Consider the following 13,488-nt stretch of genomic DNA (forward strand, 5'->3'; position numbering starts at 1 on the left):
AAACTTTATTCAGTCATACAGCATCTGATAAATTTTACCAGCATTTATCACAAATTATCAGGGTATGGTTTACCTTACAGATTTCAGTTCAGACCACTAGTGACCCACTGCAATTCTACGCCATTTACCTCCACAGCAGTCCTTCCGAAGTCAGTTCTGCCCATCTGATTTGTAGAGAGACACATATATTACCCCTGTGGGCACTCCATTTACCCCATATCCGGTCCCCCTTCCTAGAGCACCCTCCGCTCTTGGAGATGACCCTTTCCACTTTCGTGCATGTCTCTTTCCCACCTCCTCATCGTCGCCATCTCCATGTCTCCCCATTTTTAGGCAATCTTTTGTTTTGCGATTGTCATTCCCAGGGTGACCCAGAGCTGCTCCATACGATTCATGTCAGCTGCTTCCCATACATTGAGGAGACATAGTTTGGGCCCAGGATGAAGCTCCCTCCCACACACTTCCTGCAACTGACACATTACAGACCCCAATATAGTTTGACAGCTGTGCATTCCCATAATATGTGGTAGGACGAACCCTCTTGTACGCAGAGCCATCAACACTTAGTGTCTTCCTTTCATTCCTATTTCTGTTAGAGTGCCACTAGAGAGATGGATTTGGTAAGTATCTTAAGCTGGATCAACCTAAGTCTTGATGTTATGGTTACTTCCCTTGGGGAGGCAAGTGCTTCCTGCCAATCCTCATCATCTAGGTTCCCTAGGTCGCTTTTCTGCCAGAGTTTGCGAAGACGTAGAAGAGGGTCAGGTAAATTATTGACTATCTTTTGGTATATCATGGAGATTGCCCTACAGTCCATATGATCTGTCAGGAGCCTATGGGCCAGATGTATCAAAGGATTTTACCCATTCTGTGTCTATATGAAAATGTATTCATACATATGGCCTTATATTCCAGTGGGGAGGCCTCTGGAAAGTCTTCGTCTGGTGGGTTGGCAGCCATGAGGACATGTCTTATTTGCAAATACCTGAATGTTTTCGTAGCTACCATTTCATACTCCTTCTGTAAATCTGAAAACTGGATTACACCTCCCCTCACCCACAGATCTCCCACCCTCTAGATACCTATGGTGTCCCATTTATCAAAGCCCGAGCAGCTACTTAGCCTACCTAATCTTTCTGCCTCCCATAGGGGCATAGCCTGTGTAACTTTATTATGCAATCCCAGTCTCTTGGTCACTCGGTGCCACAGAGCGATCATTTGGGTTGTTGGGTCCATAAGGAGCTGGTGCTTAGGGTTTCTGTACAGGGTTGTTCCATAGCCCCGGGGCCCATGAGTAACCTGTCCATATGGTACACTGGCTCATTGTACAGTCGGTGAGCCCACTGGTTAATGACGGTAAGTTGGCCTGCCCAATAATATCCTTAAATGTTAGGTAGTGCAATCCCACCGTCGTACCATCCCCTCATGAGTTTGTATGTTGCTATTCGTGAGGCTTCCCATCCCAAAGTAGGGCCTTGACCTCACTCTTAATTGTAATAAAATAGGCTTCAAGGACCTTGAATGGGGTGATTTGCAGGGCATATAGGAATCGCAGCAACACCATTATTTTAGAAAGTGCTGCTCGGCTAAGTAAGGGTAGTGGTAGTGATCTCTAGGGTCACACGTCAATCTGTAGGTGAGTTAGTGGGCCTTGTAGGTCATGTGCATAGAAGAGGTCCAGGTCTGCTGTAGCAAAGATACCTAAATAGCCCCACACTCTAATGGTAGAATTGGGGCTGGGCCATGCAGAATAATATTATGGATTTGGACCTATTCATGGTATACCCTGAGTATTTTTCGAAGTTGGTGAAGATCTGCAGGGCTCTATTAATGTAAGACCATGGTGATGCAACATATAAGAGCACATCATTAGCATATAAGGAGATTCTGTCCTCCCATCCTTCAGCCCATTGTAACCCCCGAATTAGTGAGTCTCCTCTTAAAGTGTCGCCATGGGCTCCAGAATCAGAGCAAATATTAGTGGTGACAGGGGACAGCCTCGTTGTGTCCCTCATCTGAGATGGAACGCTTGTGATTTATGGCCTTTTACCACCACTTGTGCTAATGGTTTCACATATAGCAGTTTGTTCCATGCCAAGAATTTTGAGCCAGGAGGGGAAGATTGACCAGTAATTCCCTAGAGTTGTCAGTAGTGGCACAGGCAGTGAGAGAGTACAAGTGCGTGAAGTGGGTTGGGAAAGCCTCCTCTATCACTCGTGGGTTTTTCAATGTCTCTCCGGTATCTGACCTTAGTGTGGTTACCCAGCGGTCTGCCAGTTCACATCTATCGAGCCAGGCTAGGAGCTTCCCTGCCCTATCTTCCATCTTGTATATTTTGTTCTGTGTCGCTAAGTATTTGGTACTGGCAGCCTCTGTCACTAAGTTTTTATACTCTTGCCGCTTTATGTCTAGGGTGTGTCTGGCCGTCACATCGTTAATGATCACAATGTTAGTTTCCCTAACTAGTATATCTCTCTCCAGCTCATTCAACGTCACCCTCTTATCTTTTTTTGTGGCCCACTGTAAGTGGGAGTGCCTGTCTTTTGAGTACGTTTTAAATGCTCCCCATTGAGTCTGTGGGGACTCAACTAACCCTTTGTTTTCTTTGAAATAGAAATTTGTGGACTGTATGGGACCCATTCTAATGTGCGGGACTTTCAAATAGCAGGGGTTTAGAGAAATTCTTTCATGCTTTGGTGATGCACCCAGGAAGTAGCAGGACCAAATTGGAGAGGGGTCTTAGATTCCCTGTCCTAAATGCAGCACCTCCCTAAAGTTGGGCACCCTGTCGGCTAATGCTAGTATGTAGACTATAAGGGACAGGCTTTTATGAGGTCCAGAGTAAAATGTGTATTGTAGCGAGTGTGGATTCTGATCTCCCCACACATCTACAAGTCCCAAGACCGTCAGGAAGTCTGCTAATTCAGACCGAGCACGTGGGGGGCACCTAGGTGGATAGCGATCTTTCTGATAGCATAGCGTGATATTCAGATCCCCTCCTATCAATAGATCTCTGTTTGGTAAGTCCAGTATTAGCTTGCTCAAATCTGTTAGGGCTATTTTATGGAGAGCTGACGGAACGTAGGACAATAGGATGTTTACTGATCTTCCCTCCCATATGCCTGTCACTGCCGCAAATCTGCCCTGCACATCTATCCTGGTCTGTTCCACAATGAAGGGGGAAGTGCTTCCATAAAAGTATTCCCGTCCCTCTGGACCCCAAGGTGAACCCTGCATGTGCAATTTGTTTGTATCCCCATCTGTGTAAGGTTGTGCAAGTATTACCCACCAGGTGCATTTCCTGTAGGAGGGTCACAACAGACCGGGACAAAGTGACAAGTTCAGGCGACTATGGTGGAGAGCGGGCTGAATACAAGACTAGATTCGGCCAGGTGGAAGTTTTACCTTCTGACTTTGATGCAAGGACTGTATGGCATTACTCTGCAGGGCTCTACATGGTTCTGCATTGGCTCCGGAAAGTCTTTCAGCTTGGCACCAGATCCAGTGAAACCTTTGGGTAGAACCTGCATGGTGTAGCTCTGTGGGGCTCTTTGTCATGCTATGCTGGATCCAGTCGAGAGCTGCACATCTCGGCTCTGTGGGGCTCTGTATTGGATCTGGTGAAACCTTCAGTTAAGCAGGGAGAAATGCACTTTGACTCCAGCCAAGGGTCTAGGACCTTGAAGACAACAATTGGAGGGTAGTGCACATTCCCACAGAAGCCAGCAGATGGGACCAGGTCACATGCAGTTGGGTCTGGTCAGCTGGAAAGCCGGAAAGGCCTTTGGAAGCTTGTTGTGTCCCCGTAGCTCAAACTGGACGTTGGCCAACTGGCCCTTGGAGTCACTTCTGGATTGCTACGGTCAAGGCAAGCAGGACCAGTTTTCCTTCCGGCTTCAGACAGCAGGGTCGTCCTTCTTCTGAGTGTTCAGAGGTCGAGGAACGATCTGATTCTACCTGTTGGAATTACCACTTTTATGCCCTGTGCCATCTTTTGGTTGGGATAAAATCCTTTGTCTACCCTCAAAACTAGTTCTAGTCAGATCTCCCCTCTTCCCCGGGTTTGGCTCCAGGCTGGCTGGTGAAGGTTTCCTTGATGTATAATTGCAGAGCACATCTCCTCCCCAGCCTCTATCCCCCCTGCACCCAGATCCTTTGTTCACAGTCTGGCTCCAATTTCCAGGGGCAAAGCCATCAATGAGCCAAGGTGACTGACCACTCACAGAAAGGCCCCAGAAACTTTAGGCAAGGGAATGCCAACTTTCTAAAAGTGGGATTTCCAAAATTACAATTTCAAATCCAACTTCACCATTAAAATGTATTTTAGATAACAATTAAAATGCGAGGAATACGTATTTGTCTAGCTGTTCACAAAATGAATTTAGCACATAACAAAAGTAATAGTAACCAGTGTTAGTCTATGGCAGGTCTGCCTTGCCAAAGTGAAAGACAACTTGGAGGTATTTCATTGGCAGGACATGCAAAACACTGAATATACATGTCTTACTTTTTAAATACCATGCACCCTGACTTTGAAAATTTAGGGCCTTCTTTGGGGGGATTTGTAAGTTTTAAGAAAGGAATGTTTAGGGTTGTCAAGGGGGTTACTATGCCAAGTCAAAATGATGGTTCAGTTTTGCCTAACATGCTGCAGTTTCAAAAATAACATGGTGATTGATGAAATCTTCAACTTAATATCAGCTACAGGCAATCGTTTATGGCCAAATCCCAATCCATTGTTTTTTGCTCATCATGCCACCTCAATTTGGACCCAGCTATATGCCTGCTCCAATGGAAACAGTCCAGCCTAAAGTGCCAAGTCAGGTCCTCCCTGAGCCAGAAAACAACTTACCTAGGACCGGTTTTGCCCCGATAAGGACTCATCAGCCAGATATAACTTAATTCTAGTGGCACAGTAAGCATGGGACCCATATCTGGACATACCCATCACACTTAGGACAGCAACTCCAATAACAACAAGGTGATGGATGGAATGCTTGACTTAATAGCAGCCACTGGCAATCGCTTGGCTGCATCCCAATCCATCAATTTGTACCCCCATGCCACCTCAGTTTTGACCCAGCCACATGCAAATCAGTCTTGACCTCAATTTGGAACCAGGTAACTGAGGTGGAGATCAGAGTACGCAGGTCTACAGCAGAGAGGCAACTATACATTAACCTACTCAATTTTCGGCCATTCATTTGGCCCTGGAGGCCTGCCTGCCATCCATCAGGGATGTTCTAATGTATAACACCACACCATGTGGTACTGAAACAAGCAGGGTGATGTGGAGTCCTGGTTTCTGGGCCTTGAGGCATTTTGTGTCTGGTGGCTGGAGCAGCAGAACATCTTTCCAGTAGCCAACCACCTGGCATGATCCCTGAATGCCAGGGCAAACAAAAAGAGTAGACATCACCCGGCAGGTCATAAGTGATGTTTGGATTCAGGGGTCAGTAGAGTGTCTTCGAACATTTGCGGGGCCCTGGCAAGATCTATATGCCACAGTCAGAAATGTGCAGTGTCGACAATTTTGTGCACTGGTGTTTCATCTAGAGTACTCGTTTGAAGATGCGTTCAAGCTTTAATGAAGCAAGGGACTCCAATAGCGTAACTTCCAATATCTCTCCTGCCCCTAGTTTTCGAGAATGACAAGGCCATACTCATTCCCCCAGTCCGAGCCTGTAGAGTGTGGTACCCAGAACTTTTTCAGCAACAGGGCAGCGTCTTTCATCTGAATGTCTGCAATTTACATGCCCATGCATGGAGATTGAGTAACAGCAGTTATCTTTGTTTGCATTGCCGTCTGAGGTAGTAGATGTCATCCTAACATCCAAATGCCCTTAATTGAAATCCATCTATTACCTGCTGTGGTGCCTGAAACACTGACCCCTTACAGGCAACTCTTTTGGATGTTCTGTTGCTTGTTCTTTGTCAAGCCCCACAAGACCTTACAGTGCACACTTTGAAAGGTCAGCTCTGGCAGCCTTTTGGAGTTTGCTGAACAAGCTGTTCTGTTTTTAAATCATCAGATCTGATGCACATTAAGAAAGGTGAGACACATGTTGCTTCCCAAAATGTTTGTGATGCTCTTGTGATCTCTTTTATGTGCAGATGCTTGAAGCATATGCATAAATACTTTTCTTTTCTTGAATCTGAAAATTACCTTTCTCATTGTGATTACCACATCTTATCACATGAGTGAACTGCAGGTACTTTCAGTGAAACTACCCTATAACACCTTATTTCTTTATAAATTGGTGCTAAGGTCTTGGGCTGTCTTTTTACTAAAGGTCGTGAATCCCTTCCACATTGGACAATCGATCACTCTGACAGCATTCTTTGCTCACCCCACAAAAGAGGAGGATAGGCTCAATCCGTTGGACCTCAATAGGCATTTGATTTTTTATTTTGATTGTACCAAGGCCCATTGAGTGGATGATCAAATCTGTGAGGGACTTTCTGGAGGGACGAAAGAGAAGGCTGTTCTGATGAGGACCCTTTCTAGACGGATAGTCCTCTGCATCAAGATCTGCTTTGCAGCAGCCAATGAACAGCCCTCTAAGGATCTGAGAACCTATTTCACCAGGATCAAACGTGCTATGACGGTGCTGGAGCGATGGGTGTCTGTCCTTCAAATTTGCTAGCTATCTGTTCACGTAATATTACTGCCTTGACACCCTGGTTTGGCTGGAAAATCATTAGCCCACTCTGTTCTGCAGGACTTTGTGATGGGAGTTCACGCCTTAGCCCCTATATCTTTGAGGGGTACTGCTTTGGCATGTATCGTGAAGGCAATTAGAAGTATTCTTCACAAGAACAAGTTGATTACCTTCGGTAACACTCTTTCTGGTGGATATTCTAACCACAAATTCCACGCTGTCCTTCCTCCTTCCCTTTCTGTGAAGTGTTCTCTTTAACATCAAAAAAGGTATTGAACTAGCAATCCGCACGCTGTACCCAACAATTGTTTTCTGCTCCATACCTCCTGAGGTTCGAGAAAGAGAAAAAACAAGAAACGGACGTCAAAGCACATGGTGGCACTTACATGCAGATCTGATCCATCATTCGAGGGTTGTATAGAGCCAGCGCAGAGCAACATTAGGTCACCCAATGGCAGACAGGAGCACTGCTAAATTTATCATAATGTAGTGTCTGGCAGCCGAGTACTGCCCAGGATCTTTTATGTCAGTGTGCCATTATGCACCCGAAGGACATTTGAGAAAGAGAGGTTAATCTCTGTAATGGCTTGCTTAACCCTTTGGCTGACCTACTAACAAATATATGCCAAATGGGCTGCCCTTTGTACAGCAGCCATTTAAAAAAACTGATGGTGCTGGGAGTTCTGGAAAGGAATTTGCAGTGCCTCTGCCATTCTGGGCACCTGCAAAATCCAATATGAGCTTTCCTGGTGCTTAGTTCCGGGCCACCTCATTATTATGCATGTGACATCACACACATATGGTATGGACCTAGGAGGGATTTCCAAACCATTACCAAGACCATGAAAGGATTGAGCTAGTGAGAGGGGCAACAAGAGGGGCTAAGGGCAGTTACTACAGCTCCATGCTCCTCCCTAGCCATACCCATCAGCTCAGTCCACTGTATCTTTAAGGAATCACAGTCTTCAACTACCCCCATCATACCCTGCCAGTGACAGGTCTGTTCTGTTTTGCTGGCTCCTGAGAAAGCATTCGGAAGCACTGAACTCATCTATTTCTTTTTGTTTTTCCTCTTTGGAAATCTTTCAGAAAGCATTTCATTTGATATATTTTGTCCTTTAGAGTGTTTTTTCAAAGGTCCCTGCCAAGAACTGCTAATTTGTACAAAATGCCATTGTTTTTTGTTAAATGCCTATGCTTTGGCAGAAAACAAGCTCATTTTGATCCTCATGACCTAAGCAACGTCAGCTAACTTCAGGATTTTCGCCTTAAAGGTTGCCAGTAGTGTCAAAGTGCCAAGGAGGACCCTTAAGGACAGGCATCACATATGGCTCCGTAGCCAGAAGAAAGATCAACGCAGGAGAAGGGAGTCTGGTTGAGGGAGTGCTGAAGTGCATGGAGAGGAAGTCACTTCTACCATCTGCTGTCTCCAAAGATTCCCATAGAAGGTGCTATAGGAAGAGTGATGCCCCCTTGTGTCTCTCCTTCCTGTGCAGCCTCACCATAGGTGTCTTGAGCAGTGCCTGCTCCACTGGCCACTCCATCTCTTTCTCAGCCTGTTTCACTACCACCCCCACAGCACCTATTGGACGTTATAGTCCTCACAGAAGATCAAGGTCTCCAACCAGAGGAAGGCTTTCACATTTGCACAACTCTAGACATCCCAGTCTTGTTTGGTTTGGATGGTTTCTTCTTCCTCCATCAGAGGGTACTCGCCAACTCTTTCAATTCCCTAGTGTCATGAGTGGATGACATCTCAAACTTCAATAAGGTTTTGGTATGAAAAGCAAAAAAAAAAAGAACATTCCAATGCCTGCACCACCGTCATTGGTTAAATTTGAGACCCTACACGACTGTTCTGCGTGTAGACCTAGATGCAGTTGTTTCTGACTCCTGACATAGTTAAATCGGCTCTTGCTCTGCTTTTGAAGAAATAAAAGCCTCCAGATCAGGGCTCTCGCTTTGTTGGAGCAGACCCACAACCAGACTCAGCAAGTGTGCCAGCAGCCATGAATTATCACACTTCAGCACCATCTTCCATTGCTCCTCTTTGCAAGGATAGCAAGCTCCTGAACTCGGCAGAAAGGTTTGTGGCTACTGCACTGGAAACAGCAAGCACCACTGCCATGCTAGGCAAGTATGTGAGGTTCCTTTGGGACTCTCTCTAGCACTTTTCAGAAGACTTCCAGAGAGAGAAGAGGCAAGATGTTCAAGCCAAAACTGGTGGCTCAGAGAAACAATGCAGCTCCTGCAGGGATCTGTATTTGACCTGATGTTCACAGGTTTGTAGGTTTGAATCCTGGCATTTCCATTCAGCTGTTCATCCTACAGATAATGATAACATAAATACTTGATTTTGGGTGAATAAAAAGACCTGTAATTTCAAGCATTAGAATATTCTCCATGGTTACCATACGCTTTATGGATCAAGTCTGTTTTGTTGAGTTTCAGAACTGCCAAAGTGTGCTGTTTCGTAGGTCATCTGCTCGTCAACAAACCAGACCCCCGACCCAACCCCCTACCCCACCTACCACCCTGGCCAGCTTTAGGACTGTGCAACCGCACTGGGCGCTAACCTTGAGGGGAGGAGTGACTCAGAGGGGCGGGAGGGGCAATGTGTTTAGCAATGACTTACTATTTAAAAACACCTGCTGCAGCGTTCCTTGTGCATCCAGCTTTCAGGCATCAATAAAAATGTCAAGATAGCTCTTGTGATTAATGTTCCTGCTAAAGAGAGAGCTCGGAGTTTTGCGTAGTGGCCTTTTGATTCGTCATAAAGTAGCGCGGGTAGCACAGAGGTCAAATATGCCTGCTGCAAAGAACAGATATGTATTTTATGTGGATAGTTTAGTGGATTAGTAAAGCCAACCTTTACCAGCTCTTTAAAACAAAATGAAATGTATGTGAAAGGGGCTATGGAGAGATGAGGGGCATTTTAGACGGGTGGTAATGAGGTGATCCGAGGATGAGGTCATGGGGGCACCAAAAAAGATTGTCGCACTAGGCACCAACAGCGCTAAAGCCGGCCCTGGACCCCCCTGTCACTCAAAGTTTGTAAACGATCTATACATTACTGGCTCAACACCCAGTTTTGTAGGTAGAAGTCCCTTAGTGAGTTGTGCTCTGCCTTGGCGTCTGCATGTGTGGAAGCCTTGTGAAAGGGTAGCAGATGTAATAATTTACGATATCTATGGCATTTTGAGAGGAGAACGATATATGAGGCCTATAACTCCTGATATATCTACTTTTTCTGTTCGACAGAAACTGTTAACATTCCCATCCCTAATAGCTGACAAATCCTATGTAGCGTGCGGTGTGTGTTGGGACCCTGTCAGTACCCTACAGGGAAAAGATTGCCTGCTGTGCTACCCCCAGTGCTAAAGTGACTTGTCAGCCCATCAGGGATTTTAATGGGTATGTTAATGGGTTAGGTAACCCTAGTAGAACGTAGGCTGGGAAGCAGGGAACCTGAGTGTCTACAAAATTTTTGAGATTCTCCAGGATCGTCTCCCAGAATCGGGCAGCTTTGGGCAGCTTCATAGCAGATGGAGTAGCGATCCGGTAGAGCCACACCCTCGCCATCACTGCTCGCTGTGGCTCGGGCACCACTAATGAACTGGGCAGGGGTCAGACACCAATATGTCACTATCTTGGTAGCTGTTTGTATACTAGACATGTTGTGTGCTGGACGGTGTGCGTTATAGAAAATATCTTTCCATTACCTATATGAGAGGGACCGCCCTAATTCTGCATCCCATCATTACCTTTCTGCACTCTCCACCTGTAAGGGAGGCTTTGCCAAGAGAGTATATAGTTCAGTCATAATGTCCTTGTTGTAATCTTTGAGGAACATCCATTTCTCAAAGGGAATGAGCACCCTTGGAGCATGTGGCCTGATGGAGGGGTGGGTAACCCTCCGGATCTGGAGATAGCGTATGCTTTCAGATTCTGGGCGGCCATAGTCAGTTTTCAGGCTATCAAATGGGATTATCCCATCCATGTCAAATAGCTATACAATTCTTTTGCAGTCTAGCTTCAGCCAATAGAGAAGCTATTTGGCTGGAGGCATGGGGTAAAGTCCAGGTTATCGAAAATGGATGTAATTGTTGACAGGGGAGGCATCACCTCATGTAATCCATTCTGTCCCAGAATGCTAGTGTGGCCCAATTGATAGTGAGGAGTAAAGATCCCAAGCATTGTGTTTTCAGGGGAGCCATGGGACCTTCCAGATATGCCTCTCCGCTATCACCTGGTCCATTAAAGCTCCAGTGGTTCTCAGATTCTTTGCAGCCCCATTCCACCATATAGCACAGTTCGACTGCCTGATAATATTGAATGAGATTAGGCACACCCTCAGCCACAGGTCTATAGAGACATTTATGATGCTAACCCAGCCTCTTCCCACCCCGTATAAAGCAATGAACTTCTGTCTGCAATGTTTTCAGAGTATTAAGTGAATGCGTGAGTGGTAGAGCTTAGAATAGGAATAATGCCATAGGCAAGATGGTCATTTCTATATCAGCCATACCACCCAGCCAGAGTGGATACTGGTAGAAGACAATACTTGATGGCCACTGTTTCCGTGGCCGTTGGGACAATCTGCACACCTAAGTAGGAAATAGATGTAGAGGCCCAGGTAATCTGATACTGAGAGACTTGCTGGGCTTGGTGGGCCAGGGCGACGGTGAGATTAAGAGCCTATGAGTTTTGTAGGTTAACTCTAAAGCCCGAAATGGCCCCAAAGCACTGAAGCTCCTCTAGCAAGGCAGGTAGGGAGTCAAGAGGATCTCTGAGTGCCACAATCACACCATCAGTTTAGAGGCTGTTGGTGTGGGTGTCCCCCAAAATGTACCCTGGTAACCAGTTGGTCGTCAGGTACGCGCTGGGCAATGGGCTCCATATAGAGGGAACAGTAGCGGAGAAAGCTGACGACCCTGCCATATTCCTCTTGGTATTAGAAAGGAAACAGAGCCGACCCCTTTCACCTGTACCACTGCCCTGGAAGAGTTGTAACCGCATAATTTCCATCGGCAGAACTTATCGCCAAAGTGTTTTAGGGTGGCAATCAGGTACAGCCAGTGAACCCTATCAAACACTTTTTCAGCATTGATAGCAAACAACAAAGCCTTCCATTGAGATATTTGCACTGTGTTTATGATATGTGGTATCCGTTTACTATTGTCTCCACAGTTTCTATAGGGGATAAACCCTGCCTGGTCCAGGTCTACCAATGAAGGCATAAGCGGGTTCAATCTGGCAGCAAGTATACCAGTGAAGAGCTTTGCATCGGTGCTGATTAACAAGATGGGTCTATATGAACTGCACAATAGTTTCCTTCCCATGCTTGGGAATTACCGTTTTGGATGCTTCTAGCATGGAGTATGTTAGAGTCCCTTTGTCCAGAAAGGAGTTAAAACGTGTAGTAAATATTGGTGCTAGGGACTGACAGAAGGTTTTATAATACAATGGGGTAAAGCCTTCCAGGCCAGGGGACTTTAAAGGTTTCAGAGGCATTATGGCTGAGATGACCTCCTTGATTCCAATAGGTTTCTCAGGGTTCCCCGCCTGCAGTGAAGTAAGCCTAGTAACTTTGGTACCTCACAAATATGCATAAATATCATTATCATGTATATCTTGGGATGAGTAGGGAGTTTGGTAAAAATCCCTGAAGGTTACAGCTGTGTGCTCATCTCTGGTGACCTTCCCCCCTGTGTTTGGTGTGTATTCTGTCATTTGGTCATTTAGAGAGTAGCTGGTTCACCAATAACTTACTGCATTTCCCCCTCCCCATATACAATTTGTATTGTGGACATAGTAACTCATATTCCACCCTTTCTAGGTCTAATCTATTGAGTAGGGCTTGCGCTGTACCCAGTTTATGCCAGACCCTTGGTGCCCCTCCAGCTCATCCCTTTTCTTCTGGCAGAGTCGATTTTTAGTGGCCAATATAGCTATCAGCTTTCTCTTGATCACTGTCTTCAATGTTTCCCATAACGTGTCCACTGGGAGTCTCCAGTGTTGTTATCCTTCATAAAATTAGAGACATCTTTAGAGATTACCACATCATTGTGTGGTCTTTAATGTTGTCCCAGAGCTTTCCTGGTCCCAAGACTCACCTAACCCTTCCCACCCTGAGGGAAATTGACAGTGGTGTGTGGTTAGGCAACGACATGGGATCTATACATACATCCTGGACCAGTGCCTGATCACTGGAGTATCCAAAAAGTAATCAATACAAGCATATGTTTTGTGGGCGGCAGAGACATTTGTGTAATCTCTAGAATCTGGATGTCGAGCAGGCCACCTCTGTAGTCATGCCAACCCCCTACGAAAAAGGCCCCTGACTGACCAAAGAGCAGGCTGGATCTGTCAGTCCCAGACTGAGGTTTCACCCTATCAAGACCACAGGGTCCAGGCTCTTGACGACCTCAGAAACAGGATGCTGTAGGAACTGTTCCTGAGATTGTCAACCTATCTGCATTCAGTAATCCAGTGCCCTCGTTCTGATTTCAGCAGTCTTGCAGGTCACCTCCCCTCGGAACTTCCAGGAGATAAGAATGGGCACCACCCCTTTTTTGTTAGCACGGAAGCGTATATTGTTGTGGAATCAGTGTGATTTCACTGTATGTCAGCCTTGCACTTTTAGATGCATCTCCTGGAGAAAGCAAATGTTGCCCCCAGTCTGCTCTAAAAAGGACAATATTGACGCCCTCTTACATGATTATTTCAGCCTCGCACATTGAGGCTAATTATTTAAGCATTAATGGTAGAATATAAGGGATAACTCAGCTGTGGCCTAAGGAAGAAGGTCTCAGAAAGTGCAGAC

The 13,488-nt window shown here is 45.9% G+C and overlaps 2 protein-coding genes across 16 annotated transcripts in view; one reads left to right on the forward strand and one right to left on the reverse strand.

The window, feature by feature from the left end:
• Window positions 1-13,488, forward strand: part of LOC146833112 (complement C3-like) — a 1,368,049-nt gene that overhangs the window by 1,288,094 nt on the left and 66,467 nt on the right. The gene's annotated exons all lie outside the window — the stretch shown is intronic.
• LOC146833113 (uncharacterized) overlaps window positions 1-13,488 on the reverse strand; it is a 787,180-nt gene that overhangs the window by 588,522 nt on the left and 185,170 nt on the right. The window lies entirely within an intron of this gene.

This window comes from Triturus cristatus, chromosome 4_2, assembly GCF_964204655.1.
Source record: "Triturus cristatus chromosome 4_2, aTriCri1.1, whole genome shotgun sequence".
NCBI lineage: Eukaryota > Metazoa > Chordata > Amphibia > Caudata > Salamandridae > Triturus > Triturus cristatus.